This window comes from Neoarius graeffei, chromosome 3 (genome assembly GCF_027579695.1).
Source record: "Neoarius graeffei isolate fNeoGra1 chromosome 3, fNeoGra1.pri, whole genome shotgun sequence".
Taxonomy (NCBI): domain Eukaryota; kingdom Metazoa; phylum Chordata; class Actinopteri; order Siluriformes; family Ariidae; genus Neoarius; species Neoarius graeffei.
Genome location: NC_083571.1, coordinates 54157413 through 54176700, shown reverse-complemented (window position 1 = coordinate 54176700; position 19288 = coordinate 54157413). Strand labels below are relative to the sequence as shown.

The following is a 19288-nucleotide window of genomic DNA, read 5'->3' as shown; positions in this document are numbered from 1 at the left end:
TTTGTGATCAGAGGTTTGTACGTACTTCACGACTGAGACTAATCATCGCCCTCAAGACTCATCGCACTCAAGTCATCCTCAAGACTCCCGGAGCAGATTTGTTCACACTCACACCATCACATTTTATATAAAATATATTAGGTTATCTTAGATAATTTAAGTTAAGTAGTTAAGGTAGGTTAGGGTTTAGGTCACTTAAACTTTGCAAGAAGTTTTTTCTTTTTTTTTTTTCTTTTTTTTTTTTTGTCTTCTGTCCAGCAGGATGCCAAGGAAGGGGAGGAGGTCTGAGGCGGCCAGGCGCCGATGGAGTAAGCTCGACCTGGAGGAGCTGACTCCCTCCACTTTCCCCCTGAAGGTATTTACACAGTAGATAAGCTTCTGTGTCACAACTGTCTGCATGAAAATAACTGTAGAAATGTCACATCAATCGCTTTCTTTTTAACTGCCAAGTTCTGTATGTCTGCCATGTCTTTGATGTTAATGTTTCATCAGACGGTGTCCCCCCCGGCCGGAGAGGAGCCTTCCACAGGGTCGAGGACCAGGGAGACCCACCCCCCCTGCTCCCGAGCTCCAGTCAGCAACGTATGTTCATATGAGACATTGTCTGAGGTTTAATGTATTTTGTATTACTTTTTAAATTTTTATTGTATTTTGTTTGAACTTGTCTTTGTCTTATGCTTATTATTTTATCTTTCATCAGTTGGTTGGATCTTCACCCCCAGCCAAGCCTTTCTGGAGCACGGGAGATGTCCTTCCCAAAGTTCGGCCATGTGAGTATCCACCTGTTTTATCCCTAAATGATCAATAAATTAATTCATCAATATTAAGCTTTTTAAACTGGTTTTTTGTACTGTTTTACTCGTATAAACGAGTGATTTCTTGACATTTCCTGGTTTTTCATTTAAATAATACCGTTATCTGCTTTGTCTTTTACTAAACAGGCCGCGGTACCGGGTTCCGCCATCGGGTGCTGAGGTGGCCAACTTCAAAGCTCACAGGACGGAGCCACAAGTTGGTCATCCCGCCGGAGTCTCCTGACAAGAAGGTGTTATTGTCCAGTTTATGAACAAAGCAATTGATCTTGAGAGGAATTAATGATTTTCATGCTAAAGAAATTTTCTTTGTTGTTGCAGTTCGTTCTGATTGTCGGGGACTCCCACCTGCGGTCCATCGCGGACGGTTTCGCCGTGATGCCAGAGGGTAAGTTCTCGTTTGGCGTCATGTCGACCCCTGGGGCCCACGCTGCTCAGCTGCGGACGGAGGTCCTGCATGCTGATCTTCCTCGGGCCCCTGCTGCGGTCTGTGTTCTTGCCCCCAGCAACAACCTGACTGCAAGCAGGACCATCGAGGAGGCAGCCGTCGACTATGCAAGTTTCCTCACTGCTGTGAGGAGCCGCTGGCCGGAGGTACGTGTTTTTTCATGTCTCTCTTGTCCTGTATTTGTAGTAGTTTGACAACACTAGAGATACGTTTAATCTCAGAGTAATCAATGTATGAGCTTTTAATGTGTAGTTATTGTAATGTGTGATTTTGAATGAAAATGCCGATTGTTAACGAACATGTTTTGTTTTCTACAGGTTTTTGTGCTGGACTTCCCCCCCCGCCTGCAGGAGGATGAGATGTACCAGGTCCTCCTGCGCCAAGAGTACCACCGCGTGACAGCTCGTATGGGTGTGTAAAAATATCATGTCAATAAAACAAGAACAAGAAATGTACTTAATGTCTGTGACATAGTAATGAACATAGTCATAATGCATGTGTGGATGTTGTGATGACTTATGTTTTTCGTTTTTATATTTTTAGGTGTGAGGTACTTCTCTGTGGCGGAGCACTTCCCCCTTACGCGCTTGGAGCTGTGGAGCAGAGACGGCGTAAGTAGAATGTCTGTGATAGAAAAAGTCTAATTTGTTATAATTTCTCGTGCTGACATGAACCAGTCAACACGAGCTACTTTTTGTAGTTGAACTTTGTCTGTAAATGGATTTGTGTTGTCATGTCTGCAGGTTCACCTGAGTGACCGTGAAGGGATGGGCATCCTCACCCAGCTGCTGTGGGCCGCGACGGAGCAGTTCCTCAAGACACCACCACCACCTCCCCCGGTGTCTCCCACTCCTTCACAGCCACTTGGGAAGGTATCTCCTAAGCTGGTTGTGAAGGGCGAGGTATGTGCTCCTCTGTCTCCTGACCCCTTCCAGTGGAAGGTCGTTGGTCGGAGAAGCAAGGTTAGTAAAGTTTATTATATTGTGTGTTTACATGTTTTTGGGTACATTTTGGTGAACGGGTTCACAGTTGTAATTAAAAAGCATCTATTTAATCAAATGTGATGTGAACTTTCCCAGTCGCAGGTTCCTGGTCAGGCCAGCGTGGCGCAGCAGCAGGTGAGTGACTTTTTTTTATTTTTTTAACAATAAGTTAACTGGTTAATATTTAAAGTTTTGTATATTTGACCAGACAAATATTCATGCGGGTGTTTTTTTTTTTTTTTTTTTGTCTTTCACAGGAGGAGTCCTTCCTCCCACTGAACCCAGTGTGGTTCAGTAGCACGATCCTTCGTGCTGTGGAGGAGGTGTCTCCTTCTCGGCTGTCTGGCGTGGAGGACTGCAGGTCTCCTCCAGCGAGCAAGAAGGTAAATTGTCTGACGTCTCTTCTCGGCTGTGTTCTAAAGTTTCTCCTTGTTCTACAGTTACTGATGCTATGTTTTATTTGATGGTGCAGGTGGCCTCCCCAGCGGCAGCCAGGCGTCGTAGGACCTCAGAGAGACGCCCCCCCCACCACCAGTCTCCTGTGAACACCGTATGTTACACAACTGACACACACAGTGAATGTTTACAGTTGACACGGTGTCTTCATGGAGACATAACTAGACTGTCTGTCTGAATTTTGATGTATTTGTTCTCGTCTGTCGACAGCTGGTTGGATCCCCTCCAACCAGGCTGTCACAGAGACTGGAGGACGACGCCCCCTCCAGCCCGGTTCCTCGGTCCAGGACCACGGACGGACCATCCCCCCGCACCCAAATTTCAGTGACCAACGTATGTTACTCTCTGCCACAACAGACACAATCTCACACAGAACACACATTGTGTTCACCGAGACATGAAGTTTAACGTGTTTGTTCTCGTGTGTCAACAGCTGATGGAGTCCCCTCCAGTCAGGTTGTCCTGCAGTTTGGGTGATCCGGAGACCCCCTGCTGTTCCCCGGTTGCGAAGGTAAATATTATTCCTATTAAGTAAAGTTCATGATGTCATTAAAGTCTTCATTTTATCAAATTATTTGTTTTCAGGTGCCCAGGATGAAGACTCCTTCACCGGCTGGACCATCCAAGACCATTAAAGATGTGGCCCATCAGTCTCCTCGCCCAGCTAAGGTATTTACTCCACAGTTGACACAGAATGTTTACTGTAAAATCAGTTGTAACTACATTAAACTGGTTCATTTAACATCTGATAGCATTATCTTTCTCTGCACACAACACAAATGTCAGTGAGAAATTGAAATACACTTGGAAAACTTTTCTTGTATCAACTTGGTGCGTTGTCTCCTCATGTCCAAATATTAATTGGAGTTATGACTTATCACAGACATGGACACCATTTCCCTCATTGACTTCCTGGCCCTGGATAATCGACGATGGACTCTCCAGCTCCCCTGGTAAAGAGGTCAGGACATTTACATTCGGGTTTATCGTGGGTTTAATAAAGTGCTTGTGTGTGTGTGGTTTATTTCAACTCAAATGCATAAAAAAACCTTTAAGGAAGAAATAATTCAGAGTAGTATAATCTAAACAGTTTATGGTTTTATTAATTGTTTAAAGATAAACACAAGTAATGGTACAGAGGTTTTCTAAATATGATCTTGATAAACTTAAGTTAATAATACTGGTCAGAAAACCTCTGTACTTGTAAAGTCAACATCCTGCAGTGTCAGTGTGGTGAAGGTAGTAGCCTCCTTTAAAGGTCCTTTAAATCCTCCTTTAAGGCCCGGTCACACAGCACTCCGCGTCTATATCACGTACAAAAAGATACAAAAATCAGGTGGACGTGGTCGTAAGTGGTAATTTTTGGTCAATTTTGGCTTTGCCGTGCTTTGTACGGGGTATGGCCGTCGGCGGCTGTTTCACTGCTGCAGCACTGCCAAATCACGGGTAACCGCGGCTCAGCGTCGTTGGAAGAGCGGCTTGCTGTGCATATAAAAGCGGTAGGATATGTTGAGCCTGTATCAGTTGGTTCTGTTGGTGCTGGAGCATTAAGATGAGGAGATCACAGCGTTGAGGGTTCATGTTCACCCCTTGACATTTAGACTGCAAGTGCCGAGGTCTCAGAAAATTACGGTATTTACATGCCGCAAATCAGAAGTGATGCAGAAGTGATTAGACAGTGATCAATCGAATTTAGAACTTGTTTGAGACGTCGTTTAACGGGCTTAGACAGTGCTATGTACGCGGAAAAATCCATTTCTCAGTGATAAGCCGCTAAACACACGCTATATCCCGTGATACCAACGCGTAACACCCGTCCGATGACCGTGCTCTGCCCGTGATAGACCGCCAAACTTTCGCGTCTTACCACGTCTCCCCAAGTTTTAATAACGGCCGGGACACTGATTATCACGTGTTTTTCACGTGTGTTGCACGTCTTTACCACGTGTGCCGGCCGTGGTTGTCCGCGGTCTAAAGTTTTGAGCAGTCCAAAACTTTTTGCCGCGTCTGACGCCGTTCCGATTTTCCCCTGCGTCCTGTCACGTCTGTATATCGACTGTAACACGTCTTAACTTCGACATCAACACGAACAACATCGTCTGCTTCACGGGAGAGCACTTTTTGACGGGTTTTGGCCGTGATAAAGCCGTAAAGCGCTGTGTGACCGGGCCTTTAAACTTTATTCTAGAAGACCATGGGACAAAGGAGAAACCACGATGGTCTCAACATGTTTAAATTTTAAACAAGGAATAATGTAATGTAATGTGTAGCCAAATATACTTGCCATAACATGTAAGATTGTGTCAGCTTTTTTATAGATTTATTTAATTGATCTGACAAACTTGCTGAAAACGTTCTACAACAGTTTGTAATGTGATTAGTTACGACTGCTGCTATTACTACTAGTAATAATAAAGTTAACAGTATTAATAACAATGCTGGCAATAATGGGTAGTAACTACTAATAAGACTAATAACTAATTGTGACTAACTTAGTAATAATTAACCTTTTAACATCTTTACAGGTGAGCGTCAAGGTAAGTGTGACGGTAAGTGGGGGTCAGTCTGTTGTTGTTGTTGTTAGGGCTAGCCACAGTCAGGCAGACATGAGGTACAGTGATTTCTCTAGAAATCATCAGTGTTCCTGCATGTCCCTGACTTTTCTTGCGTTTGAGAATGAGGGTGGTCACTTTAACACGGCTGCCCTCGATAGAGTGCTGGCACAGGGAGATTCACTGTACGTAGCAGTGAAACAACAGCTGATCCTGGAGAGAAGATACAATGATGACCATCTTAGCGTTGAGGAAATGCCAAAACAAGTCCTGACAGACACAAATATGTACAATGTCCATATGTCCGACATTAAATGTGGACTCGTCAAAGCCAGCAGCAACGGAAACCAGGGTCTCCTTTCCCTTGCTGAAGAGCTTCAGTGTCTGTCAGGTCATGTTAGGCATGCGTTCATCATTGTATCTCCAGAGGTTATTGCAGTTTTCCGTGACAAATCAGGGAGGTATGGCGTGTTTGATTCACATGCCAGAAATTCAGCAGGTCTACCAGACCACAACGGAACTGCAATCATGAAGACCTTCACTGAAATCAGTGACCTGGCTGAGCACCTGCTCAAACTCTTTGCCGATCGTGGACCTTTTGCCACCTATGAGTTGGTGCTTGTGTCATTTGAAGCCGTTGGTTCCAGTGAATGTCTTCAGCAATCGTTGGTAGAAAAAGTCTCCAGGACAGCTCTCCCTCCAACAAACGAAAATATCTTAAAACTCGGTAAAACCCAGCGACAAAAGGCCAGAAGAAAAAGTAGCAGCAAAGAGCAACATGCACCAGTGTGCCATGTTGTCAAAAAAAAAGGAAGCTCGGTATATGAAAAAAATAAGTATGACAAGTGCCCGGAATTTGGAATTAAAAAAATGGAAGCAGACAAAAAATATTCACAAGACAGTAATCATAGGAAACGACGGTTATTGTCTTTCAGACGTTATTATTTAAAAGTTCAAAGAAAAAAGAGCGTATTAATTATCCAGAGATATAAGGAAGATCCTGCTTTTCAGAGTAGACAAAAACAGTACATTAAAGACAAGTATAAGACGGATCCTGTTTTTCAGAGTAGACAAATAAGTTATATTAAAGACAAGTATAAGGTGGATCCTGCTTTTCAGAGTAGACGAAAACAGTACATTAAAGACAAGTATAAGGCGGATCCTGCTTTTCAGAGTAGACAGAAACAGTACATTAAAGACAAGTATAAGGCGGATCCTGCTTTTCAGAGTAGACAGAAACAGTACATTAAAGACAAGTATAAGGCGGATCCTGCTTTTCAGAGTAGACAGAAACAGTACAGTAAAGACAAGTATAAGGCGGATCCTGCTTTTCAGAGTAGACGAAAACAGTACATTAAAGACAAGTATAAGGCGGATCCTGCTTTTCAGAGTAGACAGAAACAGTACAGTAAAGACAAGTATAAGGCAGATCCTGCTTTTCAGAGTAGACGAAAACAGTACATTAAAGACAAGTATAAGGCGGATTCTGCTTTTCAGAGTAGACAGAAACAATACAGTAAAGACAAGTATAAGGCAGATCCTGCTTTTCAGAGTAGAAAGAAACAATACAGTAAAGACAAGTATAAGGCGGATCCTGCTTTTCAGAGTAGAAAGAAACAGTACAGTAAAGACAAGTATAAGGCGGATCCTGCTTTTCAGAGTAGAAAGAAATTGTATATGACGACAAAGTACATATCGCACCAGAGCTTTAGGCAAAAGAAAAAGGAGCGTTTCTATGCTAGGTACCACAGTGATCCTGAGTTTAGGTTACGCTGTATCAAACGCTGTAGCCAGCGCAGAGTAACCAAACTGTCCACAGATGCTACTTTTTGCATCTTTAGCAAGATGCAGAGGGCATTAAGGATCAAGCGAAAATATAGGAAGCTAGTGCCCCACACCCCCCGCCATTCGCAGGCCATGATTAACCCTGTGATGGAAGCCACCATCACAGCATTTCGCGAGCTAATTCGTCGTGGACCAACGTGCGTTTGTACGGTGTGCAACAGAGCAATGTTTCCTAATCAGGTTAAATTGTGCAATAGGGGAAAGTACACCCAAAAACCCAGAGTGGCCGCAGCCTGCTTAACAGGCAAGTACGTCCATTTTTGTGACGACGACTGCTCTGAACATTGCTCTGTTGCACAAGAGCGACTGCAGGAGTGGATCTGTAACACATGTGACAGCCACTTGAAGAGAGGACGCATGCCACCAATAGCCACCGCGAACCGACTGGAGTTGGCACCGATCCCCCCGGAGTTGGCTACGCTCAACGTGCTCGAGAGGCAGCTTATTGCCAAAATACTGCCTTTCGCCAAGGTTATCGCTCTGCCCAAAGGACAGCAAAAAGCAGTCCGCGGAGCTGTTGTGTGCGTTCCATCGGAGATGGAAGCGACTGTCAACAGTCTCCCAAGACCCAGATCGGAAGCGCAGCTACTTCAAGTTAAGTTAAAGAGGCGCATTAACTATAAGGGCTACCAGCACTTCTATACTGTTAACATGAAAAATGTTTTAGCTGCCCTCGCCATGCTTAAAAAGATGCATTCTGAGTATCAGGATGTATCCATTAACGACAGCGCCACTTTTGACGAGTCGGTCGATCAAGACGACTCGCAGCACAATGTTGCTGATGCTGCCCAGCCGGAGCAGCATCAGGGAGACATTGAGGCTGGCATAGACCTTGAGGAGGTTTTTAGTAGTCAGAACGACCCGGACCCCAATAGACGTCGTCAGCCCAAGGAAGCTGACGAGGAGGAGGAGGAGGAGGAGCTTAGACCTGGCCTGACTCTGGACACGTGTATGCAGCCGCCTGACATCGCGCAGGAAATTCTTACGTATGGCGATGGAATATTTAGCGTTGCCCCCGCCCAGGGCAACAAACCAGTAGGGTTCTTCGCCATACCGAAACTAGAAGCCATGGCTTTCCCTGTGCAATTCCCGACAGGAGAGAACACACTGGATGAACCCAGAACCTTCTCGCTCTCGCCTAGCATGTATTTTAATTGCAGGCTGTTTGCTGCTGATACACGTTTTGCTAGCGACCAAACGTATCTTTTCTTTGCGCAGTTTGTCACAGAGACGCACCTGGCGACAAACAGCATGTCGATTCAAATGCGCAAAGGCAGGTCCAGAGCTGCAGATGGCCGTCATATTAACAACCTCATGCTCCTGGACCGAGACGAGGTGCAACGGCTCATTATGAGCCAAGACGCAACTCGGTTTATGCAACCTCTTCGAGGCACCCCGGCTTATTGGACAAAAACGCTCAAAGATGTCCACGCCATGGTCCGGCAAATTGGCAAACCCACGTTTTTTGCAACGTTCTCCGCTGCCGAGATGAGATGGCCTGAGGTCGTAGAGGTCATAAATGCTCAGCAGGGAGAAATAGGGGACTTTTCAGAGCTCGACTGGAAAGCGAAATGCGACATTCTGCGGAGCAACCCCGTAACGGTGATGCGCATGTTTGAAAAGCGAGTCGATGCTCTGATGACCAACCTTATCCTCTCACCAGCACAGCCCATTGGTGAAGTAGAGGATTACTTTTATAGGGTTGAGTTCCAAGCTAGAGGAAGTCCCCATATACACATGCTGATTTGGATAAAAAACTCACCCAAATTTGACGACGCCTCTGACGACGAAGTAGCAGCGTTTATAGATCACTACATCTCATGTGAGATGCCTGACCCCGAGACAGACCTGGAGCTCCACGGAATTGTCTCGGAGGTTCAGGTGCACAGCAGGAACCATTCCAAGTCCTGCAAAAAAGGCAACGTTGCCTGTAGGTTTGGCTTCCCTAAACTGCCCGTGGATGAAACCTTCATCACTAGGCCCCCCGTTGTTCGCCCCTCTGGAGTTTTAGACGAAAACCAAGACGAGGCTGCTGCTAGAGAACGTAGGGAGAAGCGGGCAATCGCTAAGAAGCGAAAGAAAGCCAAAGCCAAGCTTCAGCAAGTTAGAGACTTGCTCATGGATGCAGGCGCTTCATTTAGCAGCTTGACGGAGTTGCTCGACCGATGCGGTTTGACGCGTAAGCAGTACCGTAAGCTCTTCGACCGCGCCGCGAACAGCAACGTCGTGGTCCTGAAGCGGCATCCGAATGACTGCTGGGTTAATCAGTACAACCCAGACCTGCTTCGTGCCTGGAACGCCAACATGGACATTCAGTACGTCGTGGATGACTACAGCTGCATCATGTACATGATGTCCTATGTGTCGAAGCCAGAGCATGAGATGACTCAATTCCTTAAGAACGTCATCAAAGATGTAAAACAGTCCAACGTAAATGAGCGTGACGAAATGAAGCAGATTATGCAGGCCTATGTTAAACATAGAGAGGTCAGCGCTCAAGAGGCTGTTGCTCGCACCTGCAGCTTGCGTCTGAAGAGGTGCTCCCGCTCCGTTGTGTTCCTTCAGACCGACGAGGAGGGTCTGAAGATGAGTCACCCTATTGGCAGACTCAAGCAAATGGAGCCGGGTTCGGAGGAGGTGTGGATGTCGGGCCTGCCTGACAAATACGCCTACAGGCCTGTCGAGCCGGAGTTCGAGCACATGTGCATGGCCGAGTTTGCGTCGGAGTACAGGGTGCTGTACGGGCAGCAAACTGAAAGTAGAAGCGGCATCCCCCTCTTACACGACATGGGCTTTGTTCAGAAGAGGACTGGGAAACCAGCAATTATTAGATTTCCTCGCTTCTCAGAGCAGAAAACACCTGAGAAGTTCTATAGAAGACTGCTCAAGCTTTATCTCCCACACAGATCCGATGACGACCTGAGAGATGAAGCACACCCGACTTACGAGCAGTTTTATAAGTGTGGCCAAAAGTATGGCGTGCGTGTCCGAGCCATCGTAGACCGCAACAAACAACGCTATGAAGGTCAAGGTCGGAAGCTTGACGAAGCGTTGGAACAGTATCGGGTGCATGGCCCTATAGTTAATGAATTGGACTGTTATGCGCCTGAAGTAGAGGCAGACCGGTTAGAGTGTCTTGCAGAGCGAGAACCTGACGATGAGCGTGAAGACCAAGAAGAAGTTCCTGAATACGAAGTCAAGAAAGACGGGAGGAGCTCCATGCCTAGGATAGAAGCGCCGCAGTTGAGTCCAGACTTTGTGAGAAAAATGTATCAAAGTCTGAACGAAACGCAGGCTTCTATCTTCTACAGCATACGTCAGTGGTGCTTTGAACTTGTGTGGGGTCATGACGTCGAGCCGTTTTATTACTTTTTGACCGGGGGAGCTGGCTGTGGTAAATCGCACGTAATCAAGTGCGTTCACCAGGAGGCAACGAGGATTCTGCGTGAGCTCCCCAGATTCCGGGACCATGCAGACATGTCCCAGCCTGCGGTGCTGCTGACCGCCTTCACTGGCACAGCAGCCTTCAACATCGCTGGCGTAACGTTGCACTCCGTCCTCAAACTGCCAAGATCCTTGAAGCCACCGTATCAAGGTCTTGGAAACGCCCTTGATGAGGTCAGAGCGGCGCTGTCCAATGCGGAGATTCTCATCATTGACGAGATCTCCATGGTTTCCAAAGAGCTGTTTGCCTACGTCAACTGGCGTTTTCAACAGATCCGAGGAAACAAGAAGCCGTTCGGAGGAATTTCTGTCCTTGCTGTAGGTGACTTTTATCAGTTGCCGCCTCCCGGTAGAGCCAAGCCGCTGTGTGTGTACGAGGAGACGGAGTTTGATCTCTGGAAGGATCACTTCAAAATGGTCGTCCTTACAGAGATCATGCGACAGAAGGACGATCGGGCTTTTGCTGAGCTCTTGAACCGCCTGAGAGTGAAGCAAAAGCGCGATCCTTTGAGCAACGAAGATAGACGGTTGCTCACACAGGCAGTGGCCGACATCAAGGATTGTCCAGTAGATAGGCTGCATATATATGCCACCAACAAAGAAGTTGACCGTCACAACTCCGCCACTGTAGCCTCCCTCCACGAGGATGCCATTGACATCGCAGCTCAGGATTACCGTAAAATGCCTACGACCGGCTGCATGACGATGGTGTTCGCCGTTAAAGGTAACCAGCGAGACTTGCCTGACAACATAATGGCTGCTCAAGGAGTACGCGTTATGTTGACCAGGAATCTCGACGTGGAGGACGGAATTGTTAACGGAACATTCGGAACCATCTCGCACATTGTGATGACGGAGCGCGAGCCAAAATATGTAAAGTTGATTGGACTCCAGCTGGACAATCCCACAGCAGGACAGAGATTCCGCAAAAAGATCTTGGGTCCCTCAGACAATCTGGCCTATATTGAAAGGTCTGAGGAGAACCTGAGCAGCAAAAAAGGCGTTGTTCGTCGCCAGTTCCCCATGAAGTTGGCTTTTGCCTGTACGGCCCACAAAGTACAAGGCATGACGATGGCGTCGGCGGTTGTGTGCCTGAAACGCGTCTTCGAACCGGGCATGGCTTATGTAGCTCTAAGCCGCACAACTTCGCTGGGAGGTCTGACCGTCTGCGACTTCGACGAGAAGAAGATCTACGCCGACCCCGAGATAAAGATGGCTATGGAAAGTATGCCTCGAGCGTCTTTCCAGAGCTGTAGACCGTTGTTGAGTTTTCTTCAATCCGTGCAACAAACTCCAAAGGTTTTGACAATTGTCCACCACAACACGCAGGGTCTGCCATGTCACATGGTGGACCTGAGAGCGCATCATGAGCTCCAACAAGCGGATGTGCTTTGCCTTACAGAGACACATTTGTCGGGGTCTTCTGTAGCTGAAATTTTTCAATTGGAGGGGTATGCCATGTTCCCACGTAGCAGACAGCTGTCTTACAACAGCTGTGTGGACATGGCTAAAAAAGATGGAGGTGGAGTTGCAGTGTACTGCAGAGACTATGTGCAAGCAGAGCCTCGCAGGTACATGCAACAGGTCACGGATTTGGAGTTTGTTGTTGTTAAAATCAAGGCTCCGGTCAAAGTACTATTGGCGACGGTTTACAAACCGCCAAATTTTCAATTAGGAATCTTTCTCCAAAATTTGAAAAACCTCTTGGACTCATTGGCCATTTTAAATCACCAGCCCATTGTTGTTTGTGGCGATTTTAATGAGGATCTTCTTTCGAAAGGAAAAAAAAGCATCAAAGACTTATTTCAGTCCAGAGGTTACACTCAATTAATTAAAGAGTCCACCACCGAGAAGAACACGCTGATTGACCACATTTATATTTCACATCCTGATAAGTGTCTTCAATCAGGTGTTCTCCAAACGTACTACAGTTACCACAGTCCGGTTTATTGTATTTTGACCGACTAAGCCTCTCTAGCCAACACATGATCCATAGAAAAGTTCGAGTTTCTGTATCCTGTAAGGTGTGTGTGTGTGTGTGTGTGTGTGTGTGTGTGTAATGCATATGTAGTTTCTAGGCACTCCTTGAGCCTGGTCAAGGAGTAGTTTATCGTCACTGTTATTGTACTCTCTCTGTAAAGTGTTAATTGACCTTAATTTTTTTTTTGTAAAAAAAAAAACCTTCACATTGTTTCATTTTGTCATAACTTGTCTGCGTGGGCGTTTTTCTTATTTAATTGTTTTTCATATACGTGTTTCAGGTCACTCATTCAGTTTGTTCAATGAGTGCCCAGTTTTTCAATTGTGTAGTTTTAAGTTATTGTTAAGACTAATAATTGTAGTGGCATGTGTTGGCTGGAAATGGTTGAATCTTATGTAAATGCAGTGTAATTGTATTTATTTATGTAATAAAGGGCTCCGCATTATCTTGTCATTTACTGAGCTGCTGAGAACGGCGGTCAATTTAAAATGTTATGGAATTGGCTTAGCTAATGTAATGTAATGTTATGTAATCTTGTATTGTAATGTTGCTTTATGTAAAATCAAGCTGAATGTCAACAAGGTCCATCACAAGGTAAGTATCTCTCTTCCTTTGAATTATTCACTCGCGTTTGAGTAATGTAACTAAATCCCCCTCCCTTTCTCTTCTTCAGGCTCTCTACTGTCCATGTTCAAAAGCAGGAGTATCTCACAGCAGAGTGAGGAGGAAATGAAGAGGACCACAGCTGATCTCGTGCCAGTGGGGACAGCAACCGATCACAAAAAAGCAAAGAAATATTTCATAACTTTTGAGCAATGTTTTAACACAATGCATTGAAACCTGTAACTTATGTCTTGTTGTTTTTTTAATCTGGGAACATATGTAGGATGAAGACCTCCAGAAGACTATAGCAGCTCACTCTCCAGTGAAGACAGCAACCCAGCAGAAGAACGTAAGGGATATTTAGCATTGTATCTTCATTGATTTGAATATCAAACAACACTTTGAAAAGTGCACCTGACTAATGAATACTGTTTTAATGTTACAGGAAGAACAACAGACTCAGGAAGAAGATCTCCAGAAGATCCCCCCCCCCTTTTATCTTTAGTTTCCTGATTGGTTCGGTTGTCTTGTCTGCTTCTTAGATTAGTTCTCATTGTATTTAGTAGGGAGGATACACACCAGGTCCTAGGGCCTGTGATTAGTTGACCGGTAGTACCTAATCTGCTTTTTGTTGCTACAGTAATGCTTTTATGTCTGAGGACTATAGTTGACTTGTTAACTTGAGTGCAGTCCTAAAGTTTCCATCAATGAAACTGTCTTCATGTTAAACTGTTCATGTTGTTGTTGCCCAAATGAGGATGGGTTCCCTTTTGAGTCTGGTTCCTCTCGAGGTTTCTTCCTCATGTTGTTGTCTGAGGGAGTTTTTCCTTGCCACCGTCGCCACAGGCTTGCTCATTGGGGATAGATTAGTGACAAAATTAGCTCATGTTTTAAGTTGTTCAAATTCTGTAAAGCTGCTTTGCGACAATGTTTGTTAAAAGCGTTAGACTTATGTTGATTTTTGCTGACTCATCGGGTGTTTTTCAATGCCTTGGTTGTTTGCTTGTGTTTTATGGAAAAATAAACCAAATATCTGCTGCAAAATGTCTGTTTATGGTTGTTTTATTATTGCTTGCTAGGTATTAGCATGTTAGCTAGCTGTTAGCATCGTAGCCTCATAGTAATTCACACATTCACACAGTACAGTACTCCTCCTGTGAAAGACAAAAAACCCACATGTATATTTGACCAGACAAATATTCAAACTTTAAATATTAACCAGTTAACTTATTGTTAAAAATAAATAAAAATCTCACCTGCTGCTGCGCCACGCTGGCCTGACCAGGAACCTGCGACTGGGAAAGTTCACATCACATATTTGATAGTCCTGGTAAGCTTTTATATTGGTAAAGTTGTTTATAGGACCATTTCTCAGTGTCTGTTTTTTTAATCAATAGTTTTTCAGTAATAACTTGATGTTTAACATCAATTTTGTAGCCTCATAGCAAGTCACACATTCACGGCCAGCAAACATGCGTGACCAAATTGCTTCGCGCACTGCATCCTCTCACAATTTCCCCCGGGGAATTGTCCCGTCTAGTTATTTTTATTATTCCTACGCAAATTTTGATTTCGAATAACTGAATAACCGTACGTCGCACACAGACAAACAATATATCAAAACGTGCGGCTCGATCGGACTCGCTATGCTATTACTTTTCTCTATAGAATACGATTTTTTCGCGACGTAGTCGCGAAAAAATCGCCCCAAAAAACCCCATTCATTTCTATGGAATTAATTGAAAAAAAAGCACTTTTTCAATGTTTTTCAAACATCCACTGCTCTGGCATGCTTTCACCTAGAGACATGATTCAAACTCTAAAACGTAGGAAAACTTCTCCTCTGTGGATCTGGCATTCAACTTTTCTGCTAGGTTTTACACTTTCGGATCAGGCCCGGTTCAAACGCCATGTGGTTTCTGGGAGAAAATCCGGCTTTTGAATGGGTGTCTATTGCGTTACACACCAGTGAGGGTCGTTTACTTAGAGTGTAGGCGGCTTCAAAAAAAAGCTCAAACTTTCTCGCTTAAACCGTGTTTTCATCCACAAATTTCACTCTACAGACATGATTTTCTCAAAAGTAGTAGGAAAACTTGTCCTGATTCACACAATGTGTCTACCTAAACGGTAGGATTTACGGTTTTTGAATGACAAGCCTCAAAGTGAGGAGAGCACAGGTGAGCGGCCTCATTGACTCCCAGTATAAACGTTGCTGAAAAGTCACTCGTTTTTAACTCCCTGTAGCGTCCTCATTTTTAACAATACAAACAAAAAAATACATCATTTTATTCAGGAGACCCTTCTAGCGCTCACTGTGAAAGAATTTTGTGAATAGCTGCTTTCGTTGTCGAGTTATTTGTGATTGTTTGAGGTCTGGTCCGTAGTAAAAAACAGCACAAAATTCAAGACCTTGTGTGTGTTAGCTCATTGACATGCATTATAAACGGGATAGAAAAGTCACTCGTTTTTAACTCCCTGTAGCGTCCTCATTTTTATCAATACAAACAAAAAAATACATCATTTTATTCAGGAGACCCTTCTAGCGCTCACTGTGAAAGAATTTTGTGAATAGCTGCTTCCGTTGTCGAGTTATTTGTCATTGTTCGAGGCCTGGTCCTTCATAAAAAAAACAGTAGAAAACTCCAGCCCTTGTGTGTCAGCCTCACCTTAGCCGCCCACTTTATTAGGAACACTTCTGTTCGTACATACAAACTACAAACACTCTTCTTAGAGTTTAGAGTTTATTTTATTTTTAAAAGGGACAGTGCACAAATTCAACATTATCCTTGTGGTAAGGAACTTCTCCTCTGTGGATCTGGCATTCAACTTTTCTGCTAGGTTTTACACTTTCGGATCAGGCCCGGTTCAAACGCCATGTGGTTTCTGGGAGAAAATCCGGCTTTTGAATGGGTGTCTATTGCGTTACACACCAGTGAGGGTCATTAAGCTTAGAGTGTAGGTGGCTTCAAAAAAAAGGTCAAACTTTCTCGCTTAAACTCTGTTTTCAGCCACAAATTTCACTCTACAGACATGATTTTCTCAAAAGTAGTAGGAAAACTTGTCCTGATTCACACAATGTGTCTACCTAAACGATAGGATTTACGGTTTTCGAATGACAAGCCTCAAAGTGAGGAGAGCACAGGTGAGCGGCCTCATTGACTCCCAGTATAAACGTTGCTGAAAAGTCACTCGTTTTTAACTCCCTGTAGCGTCCTCATTTTTAACAATACAAACAAAAAAATACATCATTTTATTCAGGAGACCCTTCTAGCGCTCACTGTGAAAGAATTTTGTGAATAGCTGCTTCCGTTGTCGAGTTATTTGTCATTGTTCGAGGCCTGTCCCTTAGCAAAATTCAGCAGACACCTGACAAACTCTTGTGTGTGTTTTTTAACCTGCTCAGGCCCTTTACCATGCCGACTGGCTTCAGTAAGCGAGCACAGAGGGGAGGGGCCGGCTGTCTCAAGCACACACATATATCATGGCATTGTAGCTTCATAGCAGGTCACACAACCGTACGTCGCACACAGACAAACAATATAACAAAACGTGCGGCTTGATTGGACTCGCTATGCTATTACTTTTCTCTACAGAATACGATTTTTTCGCGACGTAGTCGCGAAAAAATCGTCTCAAAAAACCCCATTCATTTCGATGGAATTAATTGAAAAAAAAGCACTTTTTCAACGTTTTTCAAACATCCGCTGCTCTGGCATGCTTTCACCTAGAGACGTGATTCAAACTCTAAAACGTAGGAAAACTTCTCCTCTGTGGATCTGGCATTCAACTTTTCTGCTAGGTTCTACACTTTCGGATCAGTCCCGGGTCAAACGCCATGTGGTGTCTGGGAGAAAATCCGGCTTTTGAATGGGTGTCTATTGCGTTACACACCAGTGGACCTCGTTAAGGTCAGAGTGGAGAGAGGTTCAAAAAAAAGGTCAAACTTTCTCGCTTAAACTCTGTTTTCAGCCACAAATTTCACTCTACAGACATGATTTTCTCAAAAGTAGTAGGAAAACTTGTCCTGATTCACACAATGTGTCTACCTAAACGGTAGGATTTACGGTTTTCGAATGACAAGCCTCAAAGCGAGGAGAGCACAGGTGAGCGGCCTCATTGACTCCCAGTATAAACGTTGCTGAAAAGTCACTCGTTTTTAACTCCCTGTAGCGTCCTCATTTTTAACAATACAAACAAAAAAATACATCATTTTATTCAGGAGACCCTTCGAGCGCTCACTGTGAAAGAATTTTGTGAATAGCTGCTTCCGTTGTCGAGTTATTTGTCATTGTTCGAGGCCTGGTCCTTCATAAAAAAAACAGTAGAAAACTCCAGCCCTTGTGTGTCAGCCTCACCTTAGCCGCCCACTTTATTAGGAACACTTCTGTTCGTACATACAAACTACAAACACTCTTCTTAGAGTTTAGAGTTTATTTTATTTTTAAAAGGGACAGTGCACAAATCAAACATTATCCTTGTGTTAAGGACAGATGTCTGTCCCAGGTTATAGCAGTACATGCTAATTTCCGCCTGTAGTCACTTTGGTCATACTCTTGAATAGGTCTTCTTCATGATGGCTGCTGTCTCGAGCACACACATGATCATTGCATTGAAACATCATTGCGGGTCACACGTTCACGGCCAGCGAACGTGCGTGAGCGAATTGCTTCGCGCACTGCATCCTCTCACAATTTCCCCCGGGGAATTGTCCGGTCTAGTGTTATATTTGTTACTCTTCCTACACAAATTTTGATTTCGAGTAACACAATAACCGTACGTCGCACACAGACAAACAATGTATCAAAACGTGCGGCTCGATCGGACTCGCTATGCTATTACTTTTCTCTATAGAATACGATTTTTTCGCGACGTAGTCGCGAAAAAATCGTCCAAAAAAACCCCATTCATTTCTATGGAATTAATTGAAAAAAAAGCACTTTTTCATCGTTTTTCAAACATCCGCTGCTTTGGCATGCTTTCACCTAGAGACGTGATTCAAACTCTAAAACGTAGGAAAACTTCTCCTCTGTGGATCTGGCCTTCAACTTTTCTGCTAGGTTCTACACTTTCGGATCAGTCCCGGCTCAAACGCCATGTTGGTTCCGGGAGAAAATCCGGCTTTTGAATGGGTGTCTATGGCGTTACACACCAGTGGACCTCGTTAAGGTCAGAGTGGAGAGAGGTTCAAAAAAAAGGTCAAACTTTCTCGCTTAAACTCTGTTTTCAGCCACAAATTTCACTCTACAGACATGATTTTCTCAAAAGTAGTAGGAAAACTTGTCCTGATTCACACAATGTGTCTACCTAAACGATAGGATTTACGGTTGTTGAATGACAAGCCTCAAAGTGAGGAGAGCACAGGTGAGCAGCCTCATTGACTCCCATTATAAACGTTGCTGAAAAGTCACTCGTTTTTAACTCCCTGTAGCGTCCTCATTTTTAACAATACAGACAAAAAAATTACATCAGTCTATTCAGGAGACCCTTCTAGCGCTCACTCTGAAAGAATTTTGTGAATAGCTGCTTCCGTTGTCGAGTTATTTGTCATTGTTCGAGGCCTGGTCCTTCATAAAAAAAACAGTAGAAAACTCCAGCCCTTGTGTGTCAGCCTCACCTTAGCCGCCCACTTTATTAGGAACACTTCTGTTCGTACATACAAACTACAAACACTCTTCTTAGAGTTTAGAGTTTATTTTATTTTTAAACCGTGTTTTCAGCCACAAATTTCACTCTACAGACATGATTTTCTCAAAAGTAGTAGGAAAACTTGTCCTGATTCACACAATGTGTCTACCTAAACGATAGGATTTACGGTTTTTGAATGACAAGCCTCAAAGTGAGGAGAGCACAGGTGAGCGGCCTCATTGACTCCCAGTATAAACGTTGCTGAAAAGTCACTCGTTTTTAACTCCCTGTAGCATCCTCATTTTTAACAATACAAACAAAAAAATACATCATTTTATTCAGGAGACCCTTCTAGCGCTCACTGTGAAAGAATTTTGTGAATAGCTGCTTCCGTTGTCGAGTTATTTGTCATTGTTCGAGGCCTGGTCCATAGCAATTTACAGCAGACACCTGACATAATCTTGTGTGTGTTTCTTAACTCTCCTGCTCAGGCCCATCACCATGCCAATTGGGGCCAGTGACGGGGCAGAGGGAAAAGC

At 44.3% G+C, this 19288-nt stretch overlaps 1 long non-coding RNA gene across 1 annotated transcript; it reads left to right on the top strand.

Annotated features, from left to right (window-relative positions):
• Window positions 1–13020: 13020 nt before the first annotated feature.
• LOC132883410 (uncharacterized) lies at window positions 13021–14168 on the top strand. Its single transcript, XR_009654318.1, has 3 exons — window positions 13021–13280; window positions 13408–13473; window positions 13570–14168. It is a non-coding gene; the product is annotated as an uncharacterized LOC132883410 (long non-coding RNA).
• The last annotated feature ends 5120 nt before the right edge of the window (window positions 14169–19288 follow it).